Raw genomic sequence first — 13,664 nt, 5'->3', positions numbered from 1 at the left:
GTGTTTGGCCAAGCAAATCAGCACCGTTGAACGATTCCATCTCATCGTTTATTGTGGTTCTTCTCTTCACGCATTCCAGATGAAGGCCCGAACACGAACAGGCACGTCGGGAGAAAAAAAAACAAAAAAAAAACACCCACTTCTCCTGTGTGTATTTGTTTCTCTCCCTTTGTGTCTGCTGCCATGTCAATAAAGCTAAGTTGAACTTCAAGTCAACTTTTCCAAGTCCAAAATTTTAACTCCTCATGGAACAGAGAGCTCTGTGTGAGCTGCCCAAGACCCCAGCTGTGACTTGGCTGTCAGTGAAACATTTGTACTGGAGGCGGAGGGGGTCGACAGGAAGGTTTAGGTGTTGTAATCAAACTCCCTCCCGTCGGCCCCCCCACAGGCTCGTTACAGCACTCAAATTCGCCACTAATTGGCTTGACACATGGCAGCCAGGGACCCCGTCTACCCGCTAACCCTAGGAGAGGCTTGACGGCGAGATTTTTTTACTATTTAATTTGTACTAATATAACTCTAAACGTTGAATTTTCCGGGGGGGGGGGGGCTGCTTTCATTTTTAATATTTGCTCATTGTGTGAACAGAAACTTTCTGTTCCAGATGTGATTCCAATATATTATATTTTTCTTTATGATGCATTTCTATAGGATTAGCCCGAAAGAAAAAGTCATAAACCTTGATGTGATGCAATCATGTTTTTCTATAATTGGACCTGTAGGGTGAATCTTATTTTTTTTATCTCCTCTTCCATCTTTGCAAGAACCTTCCGGCTCCCCCTCGCTCTCATTCAGTCTCGCTTGTTTCTGGATGAAGTTTTATGGCTTGCAGTCCCTTTGACTGCTGAACCGTTAACCTCCCTCCCCCCCATCCCCTTCTCCTAAGAGCAACAAACTCATCCGTGGTCACACGTTATAAGCTGTCATCCCAAGAGCACGCTCCTCTGCCGACAGGTGAGGAATGTTTCCATTCGGCTCTCCGTCTCTCTGCGGGTGTCTCCACACACACATCCAAAGTGGAAAAGATGAAAGGCACGTGACAGCAGAAGACAGAGGATGAGAGGAGCAAAGAGAGCAGGAAACACCATCAGTCATTGCTTGAGAGTTTCTTTTCACCTCCTGCGTCGCTTAAGCTGTCCTCCAATTGGAAGCGACTGGAAGCATCGCAGCAGAGACGTGTGACGCTTAAACGGGAGCTAATTACATTTTCAGCTGTAATCTTTTTGCTAGCCTGACAAATAGCCAGGGTGCGTTGATCCATATTCATTTTTGGAATCAGCCGTTTGATTAGTTTAGGATTCTGGCCCACCCTACAGGTCGCGGCGAACGGAAGTTCGGCGACAGTGGGAAAACACGGCGGACTCCGGGGGTCAACGTGTCACATCACTCAGTGTCTTCTGCTCATGCGTACAAACCCAGATGAAAATGTCCCAGCCATCCTCTCGCAGGATTGTGACAAAAACAAGGAGTGTGTGTTTGTGCGTAGCCACAACGACACACCATCCAGCGCTGACTTTTCCCGCTTATGTGAAAACAACTTTCATGGCTCCTCAGCATCGGGATGCCAAATGAACTTCTTGCCAGTGAGGGAAATACGTGCCTGCTTCTACTAGCGGGAATGAAAAGTGGCGCTAGCACAAAAGGAATCAATCACACTTGTTGCTGATTGAGGCTCAACTCCACCACCACCACCACCAGCCTCCCCTCCATCTTCCTGCTCCCCTCATCTGGGAGTGATTAAGCTGAGCTGAGGGGGTGGGAGTGGGTTTTAGCGGAGGGGACAGGGCACTCACTCACGGGCTGAGTAATGGCTTCCAGAGACACCCCGCTCCGTGGTTCTGTGCAGCACGAGGGCTAATCAGGAGTGACGGCTCGCCCCGTTTGGACAGTGTAAAGGCAGGACCGCTCCTGTCAGGCAAAGACGCGGACAGCCCGAGCCGCCCTTCCCCTCCCCTCCCCTCGCCACAGGAACCCCACCAACAGGCCACCGCCACAACCATCTGACATAGATATGTGAGGTAAAAAAAAAAAAAAGAGGAGGGAGGGGAGAGAGAATAATTCACACAGATTTGAAAGAGAGGGAGCCAAATGCGTGTCCATATGGAACACACTATCATTTTATCTGCTTTATTTTATTTTCTCAGATCTTTAAGTACTTTTACTGGCTAGCATGGAAACTGGGATAAACTTTTTAGTCACTTTGGATTCCAATAATAAACCCAATGGGATTGATTGCTGTCAAGTATTTTAAAATGTTTGGGAGTCGCGCCATTTTTTATTTTTTTTCTCGACGCCATTATTGTTATTGTGCTTTTTCCAATAATGACTTTCTCAGGCTTCCAATTGGCTCAAACGGCCTCACAATTAGGGACAGTCGGCATGTGTCTGTCAGCCGCAAAATTTGATTTGAAATGGAAAATCGCCATCGGTGTGGACTGAAAAAAAAATTGCTTTTAAAAAAAAAAAGTCTTAGACTGACTGTGTTGCTAATGCAAGCTCAGTGCAGCCAGGGAAAGCTATCATGTTCATTTTACGCTACACATCTCAAGCCGTGTCGCCGGAGTGGAGGTGTAGCATGAATACTGTATGTTTGTGGCGCTCGCATTGCAGTCTGCTGATTCGTGCGGTTTCCACGGTGATTGGTTTCCATCACCGGTCCGAAGGCTGAGCCATCCACGGCGCTCCCTCCTTCCCCACTTTTCATTTTTCAATTTCACTTTCATCAACCGCTGCAGCCTGTTTTTTTTTTCCTCCCATTTCTGTGTTTCCAGACAGAAAGCGTGTGAAGTGTGAAATTAGAACGAGCGTGTGTGTGTGTAAATGATGGGCTCTAACACACACACACGTACACAAGTGAACACACAACATACACTCTTGCATAAGCCATCAGACAAAACTCATTACCTTCAAAGTGAGCACTTGAATAGAACGCGTTGCCGTGACTGCAAATGACATAATTAAAATCTGAATATTAGCCGGGGAAACGATTCATTCATTTTATTTGATTTCCGCGCAAAAGTACTCACCATTATATATTGTGCAAAATAATAAAAAGACATTATTCGAGTTCTTCCGAGTTTTATCCTCCAAGACGTGCCTGTTCTATGTCACCCTGTGGCACATTAAAAAAAAAAACACATATTGTTCCCCCACCTGGCTTTTACTGACAGAGTGAGATGTTGGCACAGTGGAAGCCTGGAGAAGGAGGTCAGGGGCGCAAGGGCAGTCAGGTCCCTTAGACGTCCATCAAAATGACAGGTACCCCGGCCTTAAAACTCCCAGGCCCACCCCAAACCCGTTTTTTTTTTTTTTTTTTTTGGACAAACACACACTCGCATTGAGGGCTGAAAAGTAGCCCCGCAGCGCAGGAGAACAGCTCTCTGCAATTAGAACATTCTGCGGCCATGAAATCACTCCGAAAATTAGCTCCAGGAAGGAGAAGGAGGGAGGCCGGCTCACAAAGAAAGGAGGGGGGGGTGGTTGAGAATGAAAGAAATGTTGAATTTTTCGGGAGGAAGAAAGTGTTCTGGATCTCCTCAGCGGTCAAAACGAGCGGCCGCATGTGCCAGCGAGACGAGAGGGGAAAGAATTCAGCAACGGTCCCACGTAATGACGGCTGTTAAGATTAACAATTAATCCTCTGGCCTCGTGACATGTTAGATTTGGATCTTTGGGAGGGAAATGAGACTAAGAGGTGTGAAACCCCTCCAACAAGGACTCAGTTAGCTGAAATAAATTGCCGCTTGTGTGTGTGTGTGTAGCTCGTTTGGCTGATGGTGTCCAGGCCCTCGGTTCTGACAAGAGAAGGAACCAGGGTTGGATTCTCAGCTCACGACCAAAGAGTCCTGCTCTATGTTCTCTTTTGAGATGGCTGCTGGATTTTTTTGTGAACTTCTGCTACTCCCCAAAAATATTTTCAAGTGACCAAACATTGTAGCGGGATGATTTTACTTTATTTTATTTTATTTTATTAAGGCCATGCTTACTCCAAAGCTTGCCATTTTTGGATCACTTCTGGCAGTTCCTACTTCGATATATTAACGTGTGTATGAACACACATGTGGCTTGTTACTAGTAAGGGAAGGTACGCCAGATGTTTGGCAGGAAGGAGCCGTTCGAAACTAGAAGAGGTGAATTAAAGAAGTCTCCACATTTGGGAAAATGTGAAGAACCCAAATGGAATTTTGGAACAAGCATGTTCATCTTCATCAGAGACATAAAAAGTCCCAACTTCAGAAGATAAACACATGGTTGCTAGGTAACCAGTGCAAAACAATTAAAAATTTCAAGCTGCGCTAGTTCACATCAAATAACAAGAAAGAATCTCGAAGCGCAGTCCTGAGATTTTCCCATGTTGTGTTCTTCCAACATTTTGGAATTGTCATCATTTGTTATTTCAACAACATGTGTTTTAAATTCAAACTTGACAGTGCAGCAAGCAAACAAAAGCGCCGTTAGACGAGCTGCCGACATGTACGAGCTTGATTGTGTGTGTTGTTTGTGCACGTCCACCATCCCTTCTTCTCTTTAATCAGAGATGAGGCCCCCCGACGGGGCGGAAGGAAACTTCTTTCCGAGGAAGTGCTTGTCTGATACGCTGCAGCCGTCCAATGGCTAATCTATTCATCTAAGGGAAAAGGAAAAGTAGCATTCCCGTTCTTGCTTCTTCTCAAATGCACAATCCGGTCTTGAATGGGAGGTGCGGACTCGAGTTTTGTTGATTGACACCTTGCTGATGGACGGGACATAAATATACCGTCGGTGAAGCAACACAAGAAAACAAACGATTTGAAGTGTACCTTAAGTTCTCACACATCCGCTGGGTGGTGACGTCAGCATGAGAATTTCAAAGGATGGGAACGGGGCGGCCATTTTGGGTGTTTGTTGCAAAATGACCGGAAAAAAATACCCAGGAGAGAAAACAGATCAGGCTGGGGAGGAACATCTGCTAAGGTCTTAGAAACACCCCTGAGGATTTTTTGGAGGGAGAATGTTTATAAAATTCCCAAGATTCAGTCGCAAGTTGTTTGCAAATTCTAACCAGGCGTTTGCTAGTTATGTTCATAACTACACTTTGATTCAAACCCGAATCATGACAAAAAATGGCCGACCTACTGCTCTAAGTGGACATCAAATCAATGAATGAAAATAAGTCAACTTGTAGTGTATCTAATGAAATTCCACCAAATTCTCCAGAGGACAAGCTGGAAAACTAGTTGGCCAAAAATGCCTTGAAGGGGAAATTTGTCCCTTCCTGGACAATTAATGTCTCTTCTGTTCACTGACAGCTAGCATTTGGTGCCATTTTTGAACATGGCTGCAGGGAATAGCTTTAAATACTCCTGCATGCTTGAATGTCACATCATATTTACCAGCGTAATTCAAGCATATTTTACCATTTAGTCATTCGAGTCAATGAGATGGCTTTTTTTTCCCCCTAGTGTTCTAAATGTTAACCTCGCTGCTGATAATAAAAATAAAATATGGCTACTCATCTGGATTGTCTATATTAAATTAATCCCCAAATAATATTCTGTTATCTTTGTTAAATATAACAATTTAAACTCTTCCAAAACCTTCATATGTTCCTCATTTGCCAATTCCGTCGTTTCATTTATTCTTAAAAGGGGAGTGGGCGAGGAGCAGGGGGGGGGGTCGGTGCCATTATACAGCTGGCTCCATCAGGCATGTGTTCCATGTGCCCCCCCCCTCCCCCCCCAATGCCACACACTGCATTCAAAGGCAATGTGGAGCACAGAAAAGATGCTGATGTGGGCAGAAAGCATCCCCGTATCCTCAACAGTCTTATTATACTGCTGCTAGGGGGTGCAGGGTGAGAGGTTAGAGAGCGGGGGGCGGAGCTTCGGCCTCTGGCTGACGTCTCTTTTTCTTCATCCGCAAACCAGCTGCCTCTGACCGACACATGAGACTCTTCTCTGTTTAATAACAGCATCATTCTTCAGACTTTCTCCAGTTGCTAATAATTGGTCGTTCCTGTGCCTGCTGGTGCGATGTAGGTCTCAGCCCTCAAGGTGATGGAAATGAGCACAGGCGCTGATCCGTAGGCCTGACGGACACGTGTGCTGGCCCGTGAGCCCTCAACAGATCTGGCCTTCTCTTCCTCCTCCTCCTCCTCTGTCATCCCGCCGTCTACTCCCATGGTTTCCTCCCCACGGTTTATTATTGCGCTATAATCGCTTCCATCTGCCTCTCCGGCGACCCGGTAGACTGAAATCAAGAACAAAAGTCGAAAAAAAGGAGAGATGTTTCTCGCCAATACAAATAATTCTCTTCCTTCTCTTCAAGTCTCTCGTCAGAGCGAATGAAAATGCCAGCGGAGTCACTTTTCCCTTTTTCTGTCGAGCGATGTTATAATTTAGCATGACTTGGGCGCAGCTTCATGCACAATTAGGAATTCAGAAGAAAACGCCATTCATGTTGGATTACATTACTGCCGACTTGCCATCACTCTTCGGGACATCCTGTGCGCTCGAATGTGTGTTTTGGGATAGTAACTTCAGTTTTATTTTTTTATTTTTTATAGATCCATCACGTGGCAATCACGTTTGATGTGTTCATCTCGGGAGTGGGAGGGGCCTAAGCCATTTTGAAACCACACAGGACTCTTGCTCCTCTGATCTTGAATCAGATTAGTCCACCGCCCCAATTATAGCCAATCAGAGGCAATTAAATCAAATTTGGAGCAATTATGGGTAATTAGGATGCCTTAGAGATCGATAGCTGCTGGGAAGATGGCGCAAGGCGACATGTCACATGTTGATGAAAACATGACAATTGCTTGGTAAATCTTTGTCCCAGACGTCACGTTTTGAGGCAAGCTAAAAATAAACATACTTTGTTGTGTTCAATTTGAGGTGGGGAGGGGGTGAGCGGGTGGAAAACTGCTGCAACTTTTCTGGTTGCTTTTCTTCTGACATGTTTGACTGCTGTGATTGTCAGCCATTTACTATAATTCAACCTGAGTTTTTTTTTTTTTTTTTTTTTTTGGTTGTTGACAGGAGCGTATGCGCTAATGTTGTTTTCCCATTTGAGGCCTGAATCGAAACAGTAATGTCTTTTAAAAATGTAAAATGCTGAGATCACGTTGATTCTGTTTTATTTTGTCCTGAATGTTTTTGCAATAGTTGAGCGGCTCTCGCTGGGCGCTATGGAATGTCTCTGGCTTGTGTTATTGTATGGCTTTGAGTTTCTGACTGCCAGCGACTTGATGTTTGACTTGGGTTGATGCAAGGTATTCGCATATGAATTTCCGTCTTTTCTGACATTGCGCAGACTCGGAGAAATGTGGAAAACCAAAAGCCGGGTTTCAGTTTCAATTCAAGCCGACATTGTCGAGCTCCGTCTCGTTTGCCCGTCAAATGGTGGCGTTTCTGTCAGTCAAAAGGTCAACCTCCTGACCACGCCAAGCTCCGCCCCTAAAATTCTGTTTTCCATTGATCTTATCGTGATTAAAATCCTAGCTCCGATTTTTTGGCCGTAATGGCTGACAGAGAATGATTAAGTCTGTTTTGTGTTCGAGGGGGGAAAGTATAGATAAAGTGCAGAGAGCACTTTTTTTGTCCGTTGTGAAGATTGAAGTAATTACTTAAAAATGTTGGAATAAAAGCTTCCTTCTGCTCCAGCAAGTCGGCAAGCAAAGTTAAACTGTAAACGTCGTATGTATCTGCGGGTGGGAGGGTTCAAAGGAAACATGGAAGATAAATAAATAGTCCCGCAAAATTGTAGACGGCCTGATTGCCCGACTAAGATTGACTCTACTCGGGTTTATTTGTCCTTGTCACCGAGATAAACATCACGGTGAGCCTTCGAGAAGAAAAATGAACGCTATACACGTGTGAGCGGGGAAAAAAAACACTCGTGTGTACGGTTGGACAAACATTTTCCCCACTGAATATTTGAAAAGGAGATTTTCACCCGAGTAATGAAATCCAATATAAGACATTTCAGTCTGTCACACTTTATTTATATTCAAAATATTTGGGGATGTTACATAAGGCAACGCAAATATTATTGACGATTATGTGATCAACAATTTGTGATTAATCCTACGCGAGTGTATGATTGGTAAATATCCGACACACATTCCTTCATGCCTTCCCTGGCCCCGGCAATGAAGAGACCCCTTTAAGAGCTGTCAGTCAGAAACGGTCACCATGGAAGGGACTGGAGCTCCCAACAAAAGCCCCTTAAGAGTTTCTCACAAGGCAAAAAAAAAAAAAGGAAAGCAACAAAGAAAAGAGACAGACAACAGACAGCCAGAGAGACTCGGACGTCAGCGTTAGACGAGATTGACTGACTGAGCGAGTGTGACGCCACTTAGATGAAGAAAGATTGAAAGGACGTGATGGACAAATGAGACAGAAACATAGTGAGGTAAAAAGGGAGCGTCGGATCAAGGGACAAGAGTAGTTTTTGCCTGTCTCACTTGAGAAAGCGCAGTTTAAAAAAAAAAATGGGATCGTGGGACAGTGGGCGAAGAGGTTAGGGGGTCAGTGGGTGCAAAGACTTGTGGGGGTCACATGACTGCGTGGGCCTCGGGCAGTGTGCCAGGCTGAAAGGCACTTGGGTGGGCCGCGTGAGCAGTCGCCCCGTCCAACTGTCCCGATTTCTCTGTCAGCATCGCATTTGGGATGCTGGAGTAAATTCCCCTTCACAAGTTGTCTGAAACAATTAGTTCTTGTCATCAAGATGAGAAAATCCAGCGTCCATTTTGGAAAATGGAAGAGAAGACAAACAAGAGCCAGAAGAAGAAAGAAAGAAAGGGGGGTGACAGGAAGAAAAAGCTGAGAGGAAAAGTTAAAAGCGATTACTTTCGGGTTCAGGGACGCCATTCCTGGCTGCTTACTGGCTGTCACTCAGTGAGGCGGAGGGACGGCTGGCTCTCATTGGTGTCATTCAGCCGTCAGTCGCTTTGACAGGCGGACCATAGGGCCCCATGTTGTGGTGCGGAAACTGTCCGTCAGCCAGGCAGCAGCTGCCGATGACATCATCCCGGTCCGGCTTTGCAAAGATAAACTGTACGTGTGACAAAGAACACACGCGTGCTTTTGGGTTCATTTTGGAAACAACATAGTATGGGACACCTTTGGCCGCCAAACACACATTCTGTCATACTTGACTCGGTGGCTTTGCCAAAACTGTCCTCCCCTTCACTTTGCCTCTCCAAAAGGACAAACGCGCACCTGACAAGGAAAAAGACGAGAAACAGACTCCCGCTTGGGAATTAATTAAACACACAAGAGATCAACACACAAATCTTGACGGGCTTCCATACATGCAAATTGTTCTCACCGACAGATTGGCAAGGAGACAGCCAACCTTCTGTTCCGAGCTAATTTAACATGGCCGCTAAGACAACGGAGACAAAGGAACGTTGAGAAAGTGACTCGGAGATTTTCGGTGTACACTTCACTCATTTGTCAAATGCTGCAATTTGATTGGATGACTTGACGGATGTTGCGTAACCCCCTTTTCTTGGCTTGCACTATTAAGAGCCTCTCATTCATTATTGATATGAGAGCCAAGGATTTTATTTTTTGTGTCTGAAGAAGAAGAAGAAAAAAAAAGCTCTTTCAGGTTATATTGTTTGGAACGCTCAGCAGTTTTGATTCCACTGATGCAGTCTGGCCAATATCATGTTCAATTTGTCCTTCACCATCTGCGGGATATACAATCCAAGGAAGCCGGCCGGGCCTTGGCCTGACAAAAATCAAATCAAGAAATTTCATTTCAACTTTTTACTGTCAGAAAATCAACTTACCCTCCACTTCTTAAATCTTACCTCTTTGTTGACGTTGTCCAGGAATAGCCTCGAGCTCTCGTCTCGGGTCGACGACACGCGTGTCCGTGCGTGTCGTCGATCAACTTAATAGCTGTTGAAAATATTCCAAAATGAATCAAACAACAGGCCGGCGCTTGCTTGCTCGGGGGGCTTTTTATAGTGTCATTGCGACCAAATATTGGAAAGTGATGGTCAGAACGAATTGTGCGTTTTTTTTCTGTTTGTGTATTTGTGTGTGCGCGTGTGTGTGTGCAGTCAGCGAGTCGACCAAGCAGATGGGAAATGGGAACCCTTGAACCATATCACGGAGACAGCTATTATGACAGATGACTGCATCGTCTCAGAGAGGAAATCTCTTTTCCGCTTGTGTCTTCTAAGCTCTGATGACTCTCCATGTCTGACTCGGATTCTCGGGTCAAAAGGTCACATCGGAAGTCACGAGGAAGAAAATTAAACAATTGAGTGCGCAGGGGGGAACCCATTTGAACCGAGAATGTTGGGATCGGAGTGAAATTGAAGCAGAAAATGTCATCCAGATTGAAACATTTGTTGAAACAACACAGCTTGTCCGCTTTTTTGTTGATTCAGGTGACGTTAGGAAGAAAAAATGTTTATTGTCCCCGGGTAGCTCCGCCGAGCACACAAATCAAACTCAGGCATGCAGATATTCTTTGTAGAGAACACACAGCTTTGCTAAACGTCCACATTTGTGTGATATGTTGCCCGCTGACATTTTTTGTCCCGTTTCGACAATCCTCGGATTCTTTAAATGACTCGTTCGGATGCTCCAAAGATTCCGCACGGTTGCTCAGAAACCGCAAGACCACATGAGTTGATAAGATTGATTGATATTATTTCCTTAACGCCTGATTTATCAGCCGAATTAGCTCAAGGCTCGTTTGCCGCTGATTGTGTTCATAAACATGATCTAGTGCGTGCGAGAAATGTGAAATATCACACCTGACACATGCGGGGATTCTTTTTTTTTTTTTCTCTATAAGACCAACAATGCCTTATTGAAAATATGCAAACAAAAAGACAAACCAAGATGTTCTCAGAGGCAGACTGTCGTGGCTTAGGTCTTAAATCTGCCTCTGGTGAGCCCTGAAAGTTGGAGCATGCCCCCGAGGCGTGGCACCCAAACAGCAAAGCTGTCACGCCGTGAGCCAACGCACTAAAACACCAGCGCGTCCCAACTGTTGGCTTTTATAGCCTTACAAGTCACAAGCCCCTCTAATGCCCCATTTAACAAGCTGAAAATCCTCCATTTATTCGCCCTCCATCTCCCTTTAGGAGTTCCTCGATTACCATTTACAAGGCAAGAAATACACTCATGATAGCGTTGAATGTTGTTAATGCATTCAGGCGCTGGATGGATTCATGGAGCTTTATACGCGCATGTTTTTATAAGAGTTTTATTCTTGCACGCTGAGCGTTTTACCGTCACAACATTAGGTACACAAGTGTTTTGGAAATTGACAAAGAGGAAGTGAGATAGATACAGCTGCTGGGTGGAGAGGTCCTGGGTGGATAAGGGTCAACGGGATCATCATGAGCACGGCCGAGCGGGATGAAGTCTTCATCGGCGTTACGCTCCAGCGGTCACAGTTTCGGGAAAGGCGGCACCACGTTACCCGGCGTCGCTACGTGTTAGCTACGGGGATCAGTCGCTCAGGATGCGTATCATGTACCAGATGGATGATTATTTATTTCACATATTTCAACGCCGGTGTTAAAGTTAAGAATTTTTAGGCCCGATTTGATTTTACAGCCAGTCCGGTTTAACCGTCCCCTGGAGTCAAAGCATAAAACGCATTTGAATGAAACGGAGACAAGTCGCTAGAATTTCCAAACAGGTTTTGTTTGCTTGCTTGATTGTGTTGGAATGTTTCCCACCTTGGGACATTTGGACTGAAAACATAAGTGTCTCAGTCGTCCAGCAAAGCAACTGTCTCCGAGCGAGCCAAACCGCCCCCCCCCGCCGAGCCTCCCGCACATAACACCATCTGCTTTCTCCTATAGTCGAGCATGGCAAATCAGAGGTCATCGCCATTAATACGCACGCTTGCTAAATCCCGTGCATGTAAAACCTATCGTGACCTCAATCTATCAAGACTTTGAAATTTCTTCCTCTCCACGACTTACCTCCTCGCCACTATAATAGGAACAGGCTAAACAAAGACAATTCATACTCATGGCTTAGCAACCTGTCAAATGTATTCCTCCAGGACCATGGTGGCAAATTCAAACATTTGTAATTCTCTAGAATAACTGTGCTCCATGTTGCGGGTAACTTGAGAGCAGCCCTCTCAGAACACGGTGGGCCTCTGGAATCCCGCTGCTGTGAAAGCCTTGCAGTCAGCCCACACAAAGGTGCTTGAGTGGCAATCAATGCCAATGGTGAGAGCGACCCCAAGCCATCTGGGTAGGTTAGGGGCCAAGCAGTCTGTGCCTGTTACATGGCGACAGAGTGGACTGAGATGTGACCAAGTCTGTTGGCAGCGCACAGAAAAAAAAAACCTCCTTCTGGTGGCAGAATGCCTCTGTAAACATCTGTCAGCCATTGCTTCCCCTACTCCCCAGACCTCAGCAATTCAGCATGCCCTTTGACTTCCAGCTGAAAGAGCAACTGTGAATTTGGACTCAAAACTAGCAAAGATCATTCCGGTGACAACTGCAGCTTTATGGGTCACAGTTGAGACAACCGCACTATTTAGTAAGAAAGTGTATTTATACAGCACTTTTTATTCATTATTATCATTTTTATTATATTATTATAAATCATGCAAAAATCAATTCAACTTGTAAAAATGTTTCCAAAATTAATTTAGTTAAGTTTTAAGCGCAGATCTCCAATCATTGGAGGACATAGAGCAGAGACCTTCATCAGGCACTCCCACTCCGGCCCCCTTCGGAGCCTCGGGTTCCCCCCCCCCCCCAAACGCCTCCCCCTGCACGCAGCAAGCCTCCGCAGGCCTCTCTCTCTACATCAATTACACAGCCTATCCCCCGTCGTGCTCGCCCCTCCCTTACTGACTGACCCCGGGGGGTGAGAGAGTCAGTAAGGTTAGAGGTTGTTCTCCCCGCAGCTCGCCCAGGCATCTCTCAGAAGTCGGCGGCCCGGCAACGCCACGCGAGGCGGCGGCGAGCCGCTAGCAAAGCTCCTCATAAAGGACACATTAACTCATTTGCATACGTCTTGGTTACACACGCGTGTTATTTCCACCAAGCTTTGCCAGCCAAGAAAGTAAATTACCAGCCGGCATGGTCCACGATGGTGTGATGATTCACGAGGCGCTATCAAATGCAACAAGCCAAGTAAAGCACAAGTAACTCAAATTCACGACTTCAGTAAGTTTACACCTTCCATCAGCGCCATATTATTATGGAATGTAAATCTTCACATCAGTTTATCTTTGCCAGGAATCCCCTAAAGCATCTTGTATTTCGCAGCCAATAACTCTCCATTACAACTCCATGTGTCAAAACGTTTTGATGGTTTTGTTTCTGCTGTATTTACAGGATTTAGTCAGTCAGCCATTTTTTTTTTTTTAATTTACACCACGCGGAAAGCAACTTGGCCTGCTATCATAGCTACAAAATCATGTCATAATTTAACTGCTGCAGGTGGCAATTTCCCCACCAGGTGGTGTCGTTTCTCACGTTGCATTTTGTAATTAATACAGAGCAGTGATTGCTGTTGTTGTTTTTTGTTTTTTTTAATGACGTGGCGCTTGACCTCACAAGGCTCCACTGTATTTCTGTCATGGTCCCTAGACCTTGCTGTGTCAATAGTAGACACATTATCTCTAATGGCACGAGGAGACAGTGTAGGCGAACGCTATCTCTATCGATTAACTGA

At 45.4% G+C, this 13,664-nt stretch overlaps 1 protein-coding gene and 1 long non-coding RNA gene across 3 annotated transcripts in view; one reads left to right on the top strand and one right to left on the bottom strand.

Moving 5' to 3' along the window:
• nfe2l3 (nfe2 like bZIP transcription factor 3) overlaps positions 1–13,664 on the top strand; it is a 31,739-nt gene that overhangs the window by 9,197 nt on the left and 8,878 nt on the right. The gene's annotated exons all lie outside the window — the stretch shown is intronic.
• Positions 7,969–9,704, bottom strand: LOC125987121 (uncharacterized). 2 transcript variants are annotated; one of them, XR_007487897.2, is made up of 3 exons: positions 9,313–9,704; positions 9,124–9,203; positions 7,969–9,036 (listed from the first exon to the last, which is right to left on the bottom strand). It is a non-coding gene; the product is annotated as an uncharacterized lncRNA (long non-coding RNA). The 2 variants fall into 2 exon arrangements; XR_007487898.2 differs by having other exon boundaries at positions 9,136–9,203.

This window comes from Syngnathus scovelli, chromosome 19, assembly GCF_024217435.2.
Source record: "Syngnathus scovelli strain Florida chromosome 19, RoL_Ssco_1.2, whole genome shotgun sequence".
In the NCBI taxonomy this organism is placed as follows: domain Eukaryota; kingdom Metazoa; phylum Chordata; class Actinopteri; order Syngnathiformes; family Syngnathidae; genus Syngnathus; species Syngnathus scovelli.
This window is presented reverse-complemented; position numbering and strand designations above follow the sequence as displayed.